General features: G+C 46.8%; 1 long non-coding RNA gene across 1 annotated transcript; it reads right to left on the bottom strand.

The window, feature by feature from the left end:
• Window positions 1–4,974: 4,974 nt before the first annotated feature.
• On the bottom strand, window positions 4,975–10,635 carry LOC147708368 (uncharacterized). The gene is made up of 3 exons (XR_015296641.1): window positions 10,547–10,635; window positions 8,122–8,217; window positions 4,975–5,224 (listed from the first exon to the last, which is right to left on the bottom strand). It is a non-coding gene; the product is annotated as an uncharacterized LOC147708368 (long non-coding RNA).
• Between the last annotated feature and the right edge of the window lie 796 nt (window positions 10,636–11,431).

Genomic DNA, 11,431 nt, shown 5'->3' with positions numbered 1-11,431 from the left:
CTACAGGCCGATCAGCCTTATAGATGTGCCTCAAAAACTTTTTTCCCGCCTTATACTGGACCATCTCTTGGACTGGATGGAGGACAATGACATTCTAAGCCCACTCCAGGCGGGCTTCAGGAAAAACACGTCCACCATGGACCAGATCTTCCGCCTCGTACTCCTCTATTGGAAAACTGTGAGGATCGAGGGGGGGAGGCTGTACATCGTGTTCGTGGACCAGAGGTCAGCATTTGACTTGGTCCCCCGCAAGAAACTCTGGGAGGTTGTAAGTAAGATGGGGGTCCCTATACACCTTCTACAGGTCATAATCAGGCTCCATGATGGTAACTTTGCTCAGGTCAGGTGTGGGAGGGGTGGAGCATTGTCAAAAAGGTTCCCAGTCCTTAGGGGGGTAAGGCAGGGTTGCGTTTTTGCGCCAACCCTGTTTTGCCTTTATGTTAATAATGTTATATCCCATCTTGGTAATGTAAGGGATAATGATGCTCCAGTTCTGGCAGGCAGGAGGGTGCCGGCCATTATGTTTGCCGACGACACCCTCCTGCTCTCCAAATCCCCGATGGGGATTCAGCAGATCTTGGATGGATTTGGTCTTTTCTGTAGACAATATGGTCTAGAGATCAATACAGGGAAGACCAAATTCATGATATTTAACCCCTCACCCAAGACAAGACCTAACCCTTCACTGAGCTCTGTAACTCTGGAGAGGGTAAAAACATTCCAGTACCTGGGGGTAACTCTTCACGAGAGCTTATCCTGGGAACCACAAATAGCAAGATCTCGGATAAGGCTGTCTCAACTATCTGGGGCAATTCTGAAGGTTACGAACACTTCCACCTATAAACCTATTGCCCCGGCAGTTGAAATATACAAAACACAAGCTAAAGCGGCTGCATCATATGGTAGCGAGCTATGGGGGCACAAAGCAGGGTCATCATTGGCGAGTGTAGAAAACAACTTTCTGAGACGCCTCCTGGCCCTTCCCCGTGGCACGCCTCTGCTTCCCCTAAGATTAGACGTGGGTCTCCCACCCAAAGGTGAGGATCTGGAATCAAAGCCACTTAGATTCTGGCACAGGCTCTGCACCACCACTGAGCTTGTACACTATAGGCAAGATCTTCCCCACGTAATGAATCTGAACCAATGTGACAAAATTCCGTGGTTGGCTTTTGTGAAGAAAGAACTGTACCGGTTGAGTCTACACGAGCTCTGGGAGGCCCCTGAGATAGGCTGCCAAAAAGTTTCCCGGAAGAGACTTGTGCAGATATATAAGGAGAGAAGTCTTGATTCCCTCGTGCTCGCACCTCATAATGGGATTTTAACTGAACGATTCTTGGAATCCAAAAATTCTTACTACTTTGAAAGTTTTATGGATATCATCTTCCCGATACTGGCAAGAAAATTATTCATCCAATGGAGGTTTGGTACCCTGCCCATTAGATCTTTTGCATGTAAATGGGCCAGGGGGGGAAGACAAAATATGCCCCGGCTGCAGCAAGTATGATGAGGAGGAAATTCATGTTCTGTTCTTTTGCCCAGCCTACAATAGACCTAGGAAACACTGGCTAGTGCCTCTATGTAGGAACTTGGGCGTAAGGAGCTTTGTGATCTCACACAGAATATTGTCGCGCTTTAACAAACTCCTGATTGATTGATTGATATGGGTGGGACCAGGAAGGGCAGTGGTTACACCCCCTTTCCTTTTTCCAGTTTTGGCGCCAGAGCTGGGGCTATGCATGGAGCACCTAGTGTGCTCCAGGCAGTGTCTGTTTCTTGTCAACCCTCCTTGTCCCAATACAGAAAGTCCAGTCTGGGGTGGTGCTCCCACCTCTCCAGGCAGGAATCCTATTGTCCAGGCCTCCCTTGCACTCACCCCCTCACTTTGTTTCTCTCTGCCTCTCCCTAACGCTTATCTCTCTTGCTCTACTCCACTTTTCAGTTTCTCTGTCTTTGCTTATCTGGCTGTCTCTCTGCCTTCTCTCGTGTTCTTGTTCTTTCTCTGCCCCTATCCCTCTACCTCGGTTATTGGCTACTTGACTTGATTTGTTCTGTATTGCAGAATTAATGTAGCACTTTATACCACTAGCGATGATGTAAGATGCCCTCTGATTGCCAACACGGTCTAGGGAGGCTCTTTCGGTGTGCATGGCTGAAAGAATGTGGGATGTAATCTGGCTTTTACGGGAAGTACTGAGCGTGATTTGTGTGAGAATCAGAGACATTGTAAAATCATTGTGCGGCAAATATGTACCTGCCCTTAAATCTGAAATTCTGGAGAAAAATGTGAGTACAGATAGGGTCGTGCATGCAACTGCACAGGGACGTACATTCAGGAGGAGGGGTGTTTGTGGTGCTACAGCCCCCTAATAAATGCTTTTTCTGGTAAATAGTTGGGTACAGATGCTTTAAGTCGGGTATGGTGAGTTGTCGGTCGGATTTCACCAGGAATGTTTGCATACATGCAGACAAAAAATACACTGTCTCCCTCTCTGTTTTAAAAGTCTTCATAAACGTTGGTTATTTTACAAAATATTGTGTTTTCTCTCACTTAGTACCGCTACCCATCCCCATTTGTCTCCCTTTCCACTGCCACTTTAGCCCCTCTCATGCACCCTGCTTGTTGTATAATGTATACGCGCAATTGTTGGGAAATCTGAAGCTCACACCCCCAATCTTACTGACCAAACTACACCTCTGTGACTGCAAACCCGTGCCCCCTGTGCTTCAGCAGCATGCTGTCTCACAGCTTCAAGGAACTATAAACAGCCAGGTTTGAAGGCTTTCACAATTTGAGGTGGTTGTCAATTCTTCTTGCAAGAATTGAGTTTCAGAGGTGCCGCCCTGGACTGAGGAGCTTGCAGCAGTGCAGGACATCCTGAAGGAAGTCATCCTGTGTGAAGTTTATACATTTGTGGGTGGGGGGGGGCGCGAACTAGACCTGAAGGCATCAGAGCGCTTTACATGAGCACCAGTTGTGTTACAGACGAACACATTAATTGTTAGGTCTCGCTAAACCAATGCGTAAGCATTGTTCGGCGAGATTATAGTAAGGCTTCCGAAAAGTCTCCCCAAAACTGCGGATTCAATTCAGTTCATGTGAGCCAGGCGCGTGCACATCGCCAGCCACATCCCACACCATGCCTCGGCATCAGACTTGAAAGGAAGCCGCTCCCCCGCCCCACTCCGCGCAATGCCAGAGCTAGTTTTTCTCGCTTTTTTTTGGGTGTTTTTTGCGGCCCATGCTTCATTCCACCTACCACTTTACACTGACTTGTTCACTTTCCTCCCATTTCTATCTCCTTCTCTCAGTCTCCTCCTTCATGTATTCCTCTGTCAATCTCCCTGTCTCCCATTCTTCATCTTCGATGCATCTTTTATTTTCTTACATGCTTTGGTGTACTTTCTACTTTCTTCCCCTTCCTCCATATTTTCTACAACTTCATCACCTGTATTCTCATATCTTCTTTATTACTGCCTTCCTTATTTGATTTCCTCTTCTTCATTCCACCTTCCTTGTTCTCGCTCCGGTTTTCTCTTTCTTACCTCATTCCTCGTTCTTTCCAACATTGCCCCATCCTCTTCAGTCTCTTTCTCTGTCCGTCTGCCTTTCTCCGTCTCTACTTCTGCTCATTATTCCTTCTGTCCCCAATGTGCAGCTTCCAGTCTTTATTCCTTCCATTCTCTTCTTTCTATCCTGTTGATCTTTCCCCTCTACTCCTTCCACCCTGCATGCCCGCCTCTACTGCTTCCTTCGTTTTCGCGCTTTACTTCCGTAGTCTCTATTCTGTCAATCCACTTCTGTTCTCCTCCCTCATAACCCCCTCCTCCGTTTATCCCTGTCTTCGCCCCTCTTCCTTCTTCCTTATCATATTATTTTCTTCCTCCTCTCCTTTCCTCCCTCGTCTTCCCCGCTCTTTCTTGCTTCCTTGGTTCCTCCGTTCCTGTGTGTCCAGCCCCCTCTCCCTGGCACCTCTGACCTTTCCTGCTGCTTCCCGACCACCCTGACAGTCGGGAGCTGGTGCCTGTGGGTGCAGAGTCTGGCTCGGCGTGATTTATGCCATTGGTATAACAGCAGACACACTGCAGTCCATCACTGCAGTCCCCCCCTGATTAAAATTCAGCTCCGGCCCCGACTGCAGCACTCCACAAATTGAATATTCTACATAATTTCCGAAAATGCTTGTTTTTCTTGTTTAAAAAGTGACCTTGTGTGATGTAACTAGTGTTCATTTAAAGCGCTGCAATACCTTCCGATAGAGTTCGCGCTAAATAAAAGTGCAGAAAAAACACAAGACAAATCGAACGCTTTAAAGCAAGAAAGGAACACCTCGGTGGGTGAATCACCCAGCTGGTGTCACAAGGCCCCCATAGGCAGAGCGGATGTTTCTTGCCATCCCCACCTCTGCTGATTATCTAGAGGCTACCAGGCCTTACAGTGACACCTCGTCACCCAGAATACCCTCGGCACCCTCTCCAATCTCACACCTCAGCAAAGAGCCTTTGATCAGCATTAAACAGGCGAGTGCTCCCCCCTGGGGCGCTACCTCCGGGCATAAAACACCACCTTGAGTGTACCCGTTTTATTGAGGTAGACAGTACCACATAGGAGAGGTGCAAAATAAGTGTATAATCTTGTTGTAAGCCTTTATTACTGCAGGACATAATCAGGGTTTCTTTGCTACAACAGCTTGAATTATATACAACACTACATTGGGCGCTAAAACTGGAAAAATTCACATTGGAATGTTTAGAACTCCAACTGCTCAAAATTACTCAAAACGTAACCATGAACAAATCAATTTACACTGGAAGAATACTGAAGCATTTGCTGTGCGTAATATACTAAAAAACAAAACATAAAACCGGTTTGCCCATAGGCAATTAAAACAGAAGTGGAATGCATGCAGGGTGAACGAACTGCTCAACTTTGCGGAAAATTGTTCTTTAAGTCCACCAATGCAGTGTGCTAAAGTGTTTGGTCTTTCAGGGCAGTTTCTCAACTAGTTTTCATCAGTGGTGGTTAAGTCCCCAGAGTAATCATTTGGGTCAGCAGCATCATCCGCATCTGCACTTTCTACCTCCACATTATCTGCTCCTCATTTTCATCGTTTTTACCATCAATGTCCTCCTTTTCGTTTTGCTCATTGTCTTCATCATTCGCATCAGTTGTTTCCTCAACTACCGATTCTCCTGTTTGTTCAACGATTTCAAAGGGATTCTCACCCTAAAAGTAAACACAAGTTTTAAACCATCTTTAGCAAAATTTTGCAGAACAAATGCACACTAACTATTACAAAAGTAACAGCAAAAGTCTTGTGTACAGTGCAAGTAAAGAACTCAGATTTCAGATCACAAAAAAGCAGAAAGAATGTATTATTAGAAAAGGCATCTTACAACGGGGAGAACATATGCAGGACTTCTAAATTTTAGAGTATGTCCAGACAGGCCATAGGATGGAAAAATCCATGCCAGGTCTATGAACGCCCATGAGCTCCGAGGAGTCCTTGTACAGAGGGGGCGATGACTGGAATATTGAGGGTGGGCATCACATTTCCAAGAAATTAATTTCCTGCGAAACTACAATTTTTTGGGTGAAACTCAGTACGGAAGAAGTGTTATTTGCAAAGCTGAGGAAGGAGTAAACAGATCTGAACATTTAATATGCAGTGTGAGCCCTGGAGGCAGGAAGGGTGGAAGTGCATCCACAGCATTACAGGCTGCAAGCTAATTGTTGATGGTAATTAACTTATCAATTTGCAGCATGTGTACCTGTTTGATTTAATTAATGATTTTATTTAATTTGTATAGCTCTTGAATCACCCCCAGGGGGGTATCTCAGCGCTTGGAAGCACAGCATAGGTCATGGGTACTCACAAACGTTCTCTCAGGGGCCAAATTTACACTGTGGTTTGTGTCCGAGGGCCGCACCAGTGGGGGCGGGGTCAGTGGGGGAGGTGGCAGGGCTAGAGCAACAAAAAAAACAACTGACCATGAGGTTGATCACTGGTCCCTGCAGCGGACACCTTCATCCACTGAGCCACCAGACCCGGGATACACACATCTCTTGCTCTCTCTTTGTCTCCCTCCCTCACTCTCCCTACCTCTCCCATACTCTGTTCCCCTCCCTCTGTCTCCCTCCCCCTGTCTCCCTTTCCCTCTCTCACTCCCTCCCCCTTTCCCTCTCACTCCCTCACTCTGTCTCCCTTTCCCTCTCCCACTCCCTCACTCTGTCTCCCTTTCCCTCACTCACTCCCTTTCCCTCCCTTCCTTTCCCTCTCACTGTCTCCCTTTCCCCCCGTCACTCCCTCACTCTGTCACTCCTTTTCCCTCCTTTCCCTCCCTTTCCCACTCTCACTCCCTCACTCTGTCAGGGCAGTTTTCAGGAGTCTTCTGAATTTAAGATGGTCCAGACACTGTCTTAGGGCCAGCTGTAGTTGATTCCAGATGAAGGGTGCGAGAAGGACTTGCCTCCGGGTCTAGCCATTTTTATGTTGGGGCTTTTGAGGAGCGATTGGGAGCTGGCGCGCAGAGTCCGAGCCGGGTAATAGCGGCGAAGTTTCTCTACTACATCGGGAGGGCCATTGCCCCAGATACTTTTGTGTGTGAGACAGCAGATCTAGAATTTCACGCGCTGTCGTATGGGCAGCCAGTGTAGCTGATGAGGGAGGGGAGAGGAAGCTGATCTGGGAGGAGCATTCAGAACCGTGCAGGCGGCTGTGTTCGGTATCATTTGCAATTGGTTTAAGGAGGACTCATTTGCTGCGATCAATAGGGCGTTGCAATAGTCCAGCTTGCTTGGTATCAGGGCCTGTGTTAGGGTTTTCCTTGTTGTGTCGGGGAGAAAAGTAAAAGCTTTCCTTAGTAAGCCATGGGTGTGGAAGCAGGATCAGACTGTGTGAGTAACGTGTTTCTTCATGTTTAGGGACTGTTGAAGGTGAACACAGAGGTTTTTGACTGTGGTTGCCGGGGTCGGGGGTGTGCCTAGTTCTGGGGGCCACCAGGAAGGTGACCAGAGGAGGGGGCATCTCCAAAGAGCAGAACCTCAGTTTTTGCAGCGTTCAGCTGGAGGAAATTGCTTTCCATCCAGTGAGATTTCCAGCATTCCTAAATGTAAATGTAAATGTACATGTATTTATATAGCGCGAATCGCCCACATCGCAGGCATCTATGCGCTTGCTTAGGGAACCCGTCCTGGTATTCCCCTGTGAGATACCCCGGCAGGGTATCCACAAGGTGAAAGCCAGGCATCCCGCCGCGAGGGGCCGTTGTGGAGATTAAGCAAGCTATTGCCCAGAGTCGCAGAGTGTGAACCCGTGAGTCGAGTAGGCACCGGAGTGAGAATTACCAAGTCGGTGGAATTATTGAGCCCAACCCCCGTCGGGGCGGGGAATTGAACCCCGGTCCAGGGCCGATCTCAGCTTCCGGGTCTGCCGCCTCTAACCCCTGAGCCACACTTCTCCTCTAAAGAGAAGGTAGATTGGGCAGATTGAGAAGTTTTATTGAAAGAGAAGGTAAGCTGTTGATGCTTTTATGCCTGTGGCTGAAGGGTTACCCATGTGTGGTGTGATATTCGCTTTTAAGTAGAACTGCAGAATGGCCATATTTCTGGTTGAATACAAGACTGCAACAGAAATATACTTACTAGAAATACCAATAAAGAATTTGCTGGATTACATTTATATTTAAAGCAGACATCTCCAACGGATAGCTCTGAATCTACTGGCAGCTCACCAATACCCTGGAAGATTGGGGGTTTGACAGTGTGAAAACACGAGTCAGGATACAGGTATCCTGAACCTATAGGACACATGGAGGGACCCCCTCATGGGCAATTGCTTTTTTTTAAAAACCTATTAAAATTTTAAGTGCTGACTTTTCTATGGTTGTGTGGGTAAAAATGAAACTAACGTCCCTGGAACCTTTGGCATTTTCAGTGGGTTGTAAAACTTTAATTGTGACAGACATCTGAGTAGTCAGAACAATAATTCTGGAAGGCATGGTCACTCACCATTGTGGTAGCTCTCATAGAAAAAGTTGGACTGCCGATTTAACTGGCCAAGCAATTATTCAACTTGAGGCAATAGGTTCAATGTCTTCAGATATGGCTCCTAAAAATCTTACCGTTGCATACTGTTCGTACCGGGACTTGACTGTTGGGTTGTTTAGGATACTTGTAGCAGTGAGTACGCTCTCCCTTTTTATTTGTTCCTTGTAAGCCTGGAATTTTTTTTAGATAAATAAACGTTAATTTATACACATACTGCTAGTTCAACTACAATAACTTGGTTGGAACCTAGAAGAGAAGGCATTCAATGTGGACAGAAACCCTTTAGAAACTACTCTGCCACTAGGGTGTGCCAGATAAGCGTTAAAAAAACACCAGGGACTCTTATTAGGGAATGACCCGCAATCTCGCTCCCTCCACAAGCAAGCAATCAAACCCCACCAAGCAGGCCGTGACCTGAAACCCCCAAGGGAAAAGAGCACAGCCAAGAGACCAGGCGAGCAGGACTGCAAGGCAGACAGCAAGGCAACGGGTTACACCGAGTCTGATTGAATGGTTGGAAACACCTCTGGTAGACTTTCTGAACACAAATAAAAAAACATTGTCATTTACAATGCAAATAGATCAAAGTCTCTCAAATGCGAGACCTTTGACGCACGCGTGCTTTAGCTGTAAACATCGTAAGATAAAGACGAGGAGCTGCAATTGCTTCAAAAGCAAAGATATAGAAAACAAGCATTTGCAATGCAATAGGTCTCGCAGCATTTAAGTTTGATTTACTGGCATTGTGCATGGCAGTGGTGGTGTGTGTGTGCATGGCAGTGGTGGTGCAGAGATGCAAATCAAAGTATCATGAAACAGCAGCCTCTGATTTTAATGGAATGTCGGCAGATAACAGAACCTAGCCAGAGATGAACTCCCAGCAGTGTTTGGTCCACCAACCATGTTTAGAGGCAATGTATTCAGGTTTACTCAAGAGAAGTGCCTTGTAGCTCACACAACACACTTCGAGGTGGATTATGAAATGGAGAGGGAACTCATGTAATTATTTCAAAGAAGGGCAAACAAGCTCACATTGTCTGTTGTTGGCGATTAGAAAAGCGACCGCGTAAGAGAAACTTTGACAGGTGTTAATGAGAACTGTGTAAGAGTAGTGTGGGGCCTCATTGGGCAAATGATAAGACAAGTACCTGGAACGTGAACCACAAATGTTTAAGATGAAAGGCAAGCTTGATAATGTGCTTTAATGTAAGCTGGGACTCCGATGTCTGTGCTCTTTTCAGGACATGCCCTTTGAAGGACACAGATTGGTCAATGAGAGAGCCCAAGGATTTGGAAAAAAATGAAATAGGGAGAAGAGGCCATCCAATTTCAAAGACATGCCCTTCACATTGACAAAGCCTTTATTTTGAGATACCCATAATTAATATTATAACCACCACACTGCCCAATTATTTCAACTATCAAACCAATGCCAAGGTGTTGGCGATGTGAAGGTCTGTAATTGTTAATGACGTGATGGGTTGCACTGACATTCATATAGAGCCACTTTCACACAGACAGAGCCACCCACACACAGAGCCGACAAAAGAAGCTATCCACACAGAGCGCTACACACAGAGCGCTATGCGCCACACACAGACAGAGAGCCACACACAGACAGACAGTGCGCCACACACACACACAGACAGTGCGCCACACACACACAGACAGAGCGCCACACACACACAGACAGAGCGCCACACACAGACAGACAGAGCGCCACACACAGACAGAGCGCCACACACACACAGACAGACAGAGCGCCACAGACAGAGCGCCACAGACAGACAGAGCACCACACACACACAGACAGAGCGCCACACACACACAGACAGAGCCACACACACAGAGACAGAGCCACACACACAGAGACAGAGCCACACACAGACAGAGCCACACACACAGACAGAGCCACACACACAGACAGAGCCACACACAGACACATCTTCTCACCTGCACAAAGGAAAGGACAAAAATGCACACAGGCTTCGATCAAACACCTTCCAGATTAACTGCCCAGAATGCAGCAGCACGCACAGCTTCAGACCCAGCACTTACCCACCAAATACACTTCCGCCACAGAAGCAGCACTGGCTGGTGAGACTAGCCAGCCACCAGGGTAAAACCAGACAGAGCAGATGTTCTGAAGAGGCCGCTACCCACAAGACAAGGACGCCACCAATTTCCAGGACATGGCTCACCAAGACAAACTATTAGTCAGTCAAAGCTCTAGCCTGTAGAATGGGCAATCCAAAAACCACTTGTAACCCAACCATGTCCCCGTCCTCCCTCGCCCCAAAAGAATGTACAGTTAAATGAGATTGATAGGACACTTTGTAAGGCTGAAACAGGGCACATTAACTGTAATATCCAGACGCGGGTAGAAATCTAAGCTCGGAATCAGAAAGGGGGGCCCTGAATACTGCAGGGGGGCTGGGGAGTTCAGCAGTCAATTACTCTCTGCCTTGAAAATAGTACTGTGCCAAAATGGCCTCTTACCCAGAGTGACTAGTACATGTCGCAGCTCAGCGCCCATCACAGAGCCATTGGCTTCTTTGTCGAAGACCCTCAGCCCCTCCACAAAGTCACAATTAACCCCCCTCCACCTTGACACAATTAACCTTCTAGCCCCACAAAAATTGGTCAAACAACCGTCGACCAATAACAAAAAGGAAATCTGGTACACTGAAGCGTTAAAAATAGAAAAACAAAAGTGCAGAAAACTAGAAAAACGATGGAGGAAAAATCACTCCAGTGAAAGCAAAGAGCTCTATCAACAAGCTGTCTCCTCCTACTACAGAAACATAAAAAAAGGCAAGGAAAACCAGCCTTCAATCTCAAATAGATGAAGCAGATAATTCTACCAGAGAATTATACAAAATCCTGAGAAGTTTTACAAATCCTACAGCATGTGAAAGTCCTGATACCTTCTCTCAGGATCTGTGTAATAAGATCTCACAATTCTTTGAAGATAAAATTGACACCATCTATAACAAAATATTGGCTAAACATCCCAACAACACAGAGACGGCTACCGCTCTCTGTCCACAAACTAATTCTGAGACCTTTACTGACATCCCAGAAATCTCAGAGGATGACACAAAATCTCTACTAAACACAATAAAAACAGGGTCCCCCCTTGACCTCATCCCCCCTAGAGTGATGAACACGCTAAGCACTGCTCTCTGCCCCATTATCCAAAAAGTCTTGAACCTCTCCTACAAAGAAGGTAAACTCCCTCAACAATGGAAAGAGGCAGTGGTGAATCCTATTCGGAAAAACTCCATCTCCCCCTGGACAGAGCTCTCCAACCTCCGTCCTATCTCTCTGCTGCCGCTCCTGAGTAAACTGGCCGAGAAGCATGTTAACACCTATCTGTCCAGT

The sequence above is a fragment of the Lissotriton vulgaris genome, chromosome 6 (assembly GCF_964263255.1).
Source record: "Lissotriton vulgaris chromosome 6, aLisVul1.2, whole genome shotgun sequence".
In the NCBI taxonomy this organism is placed as follows: Eukaryota; Metazoa; Chordata; class Amphibia; order Caudata; family Salamandridae; genus Lissotriton; species Lissotriton vulgaris.
This window is presented reverse-complemented; position numbering and strand designations above follow the sequence as displayed.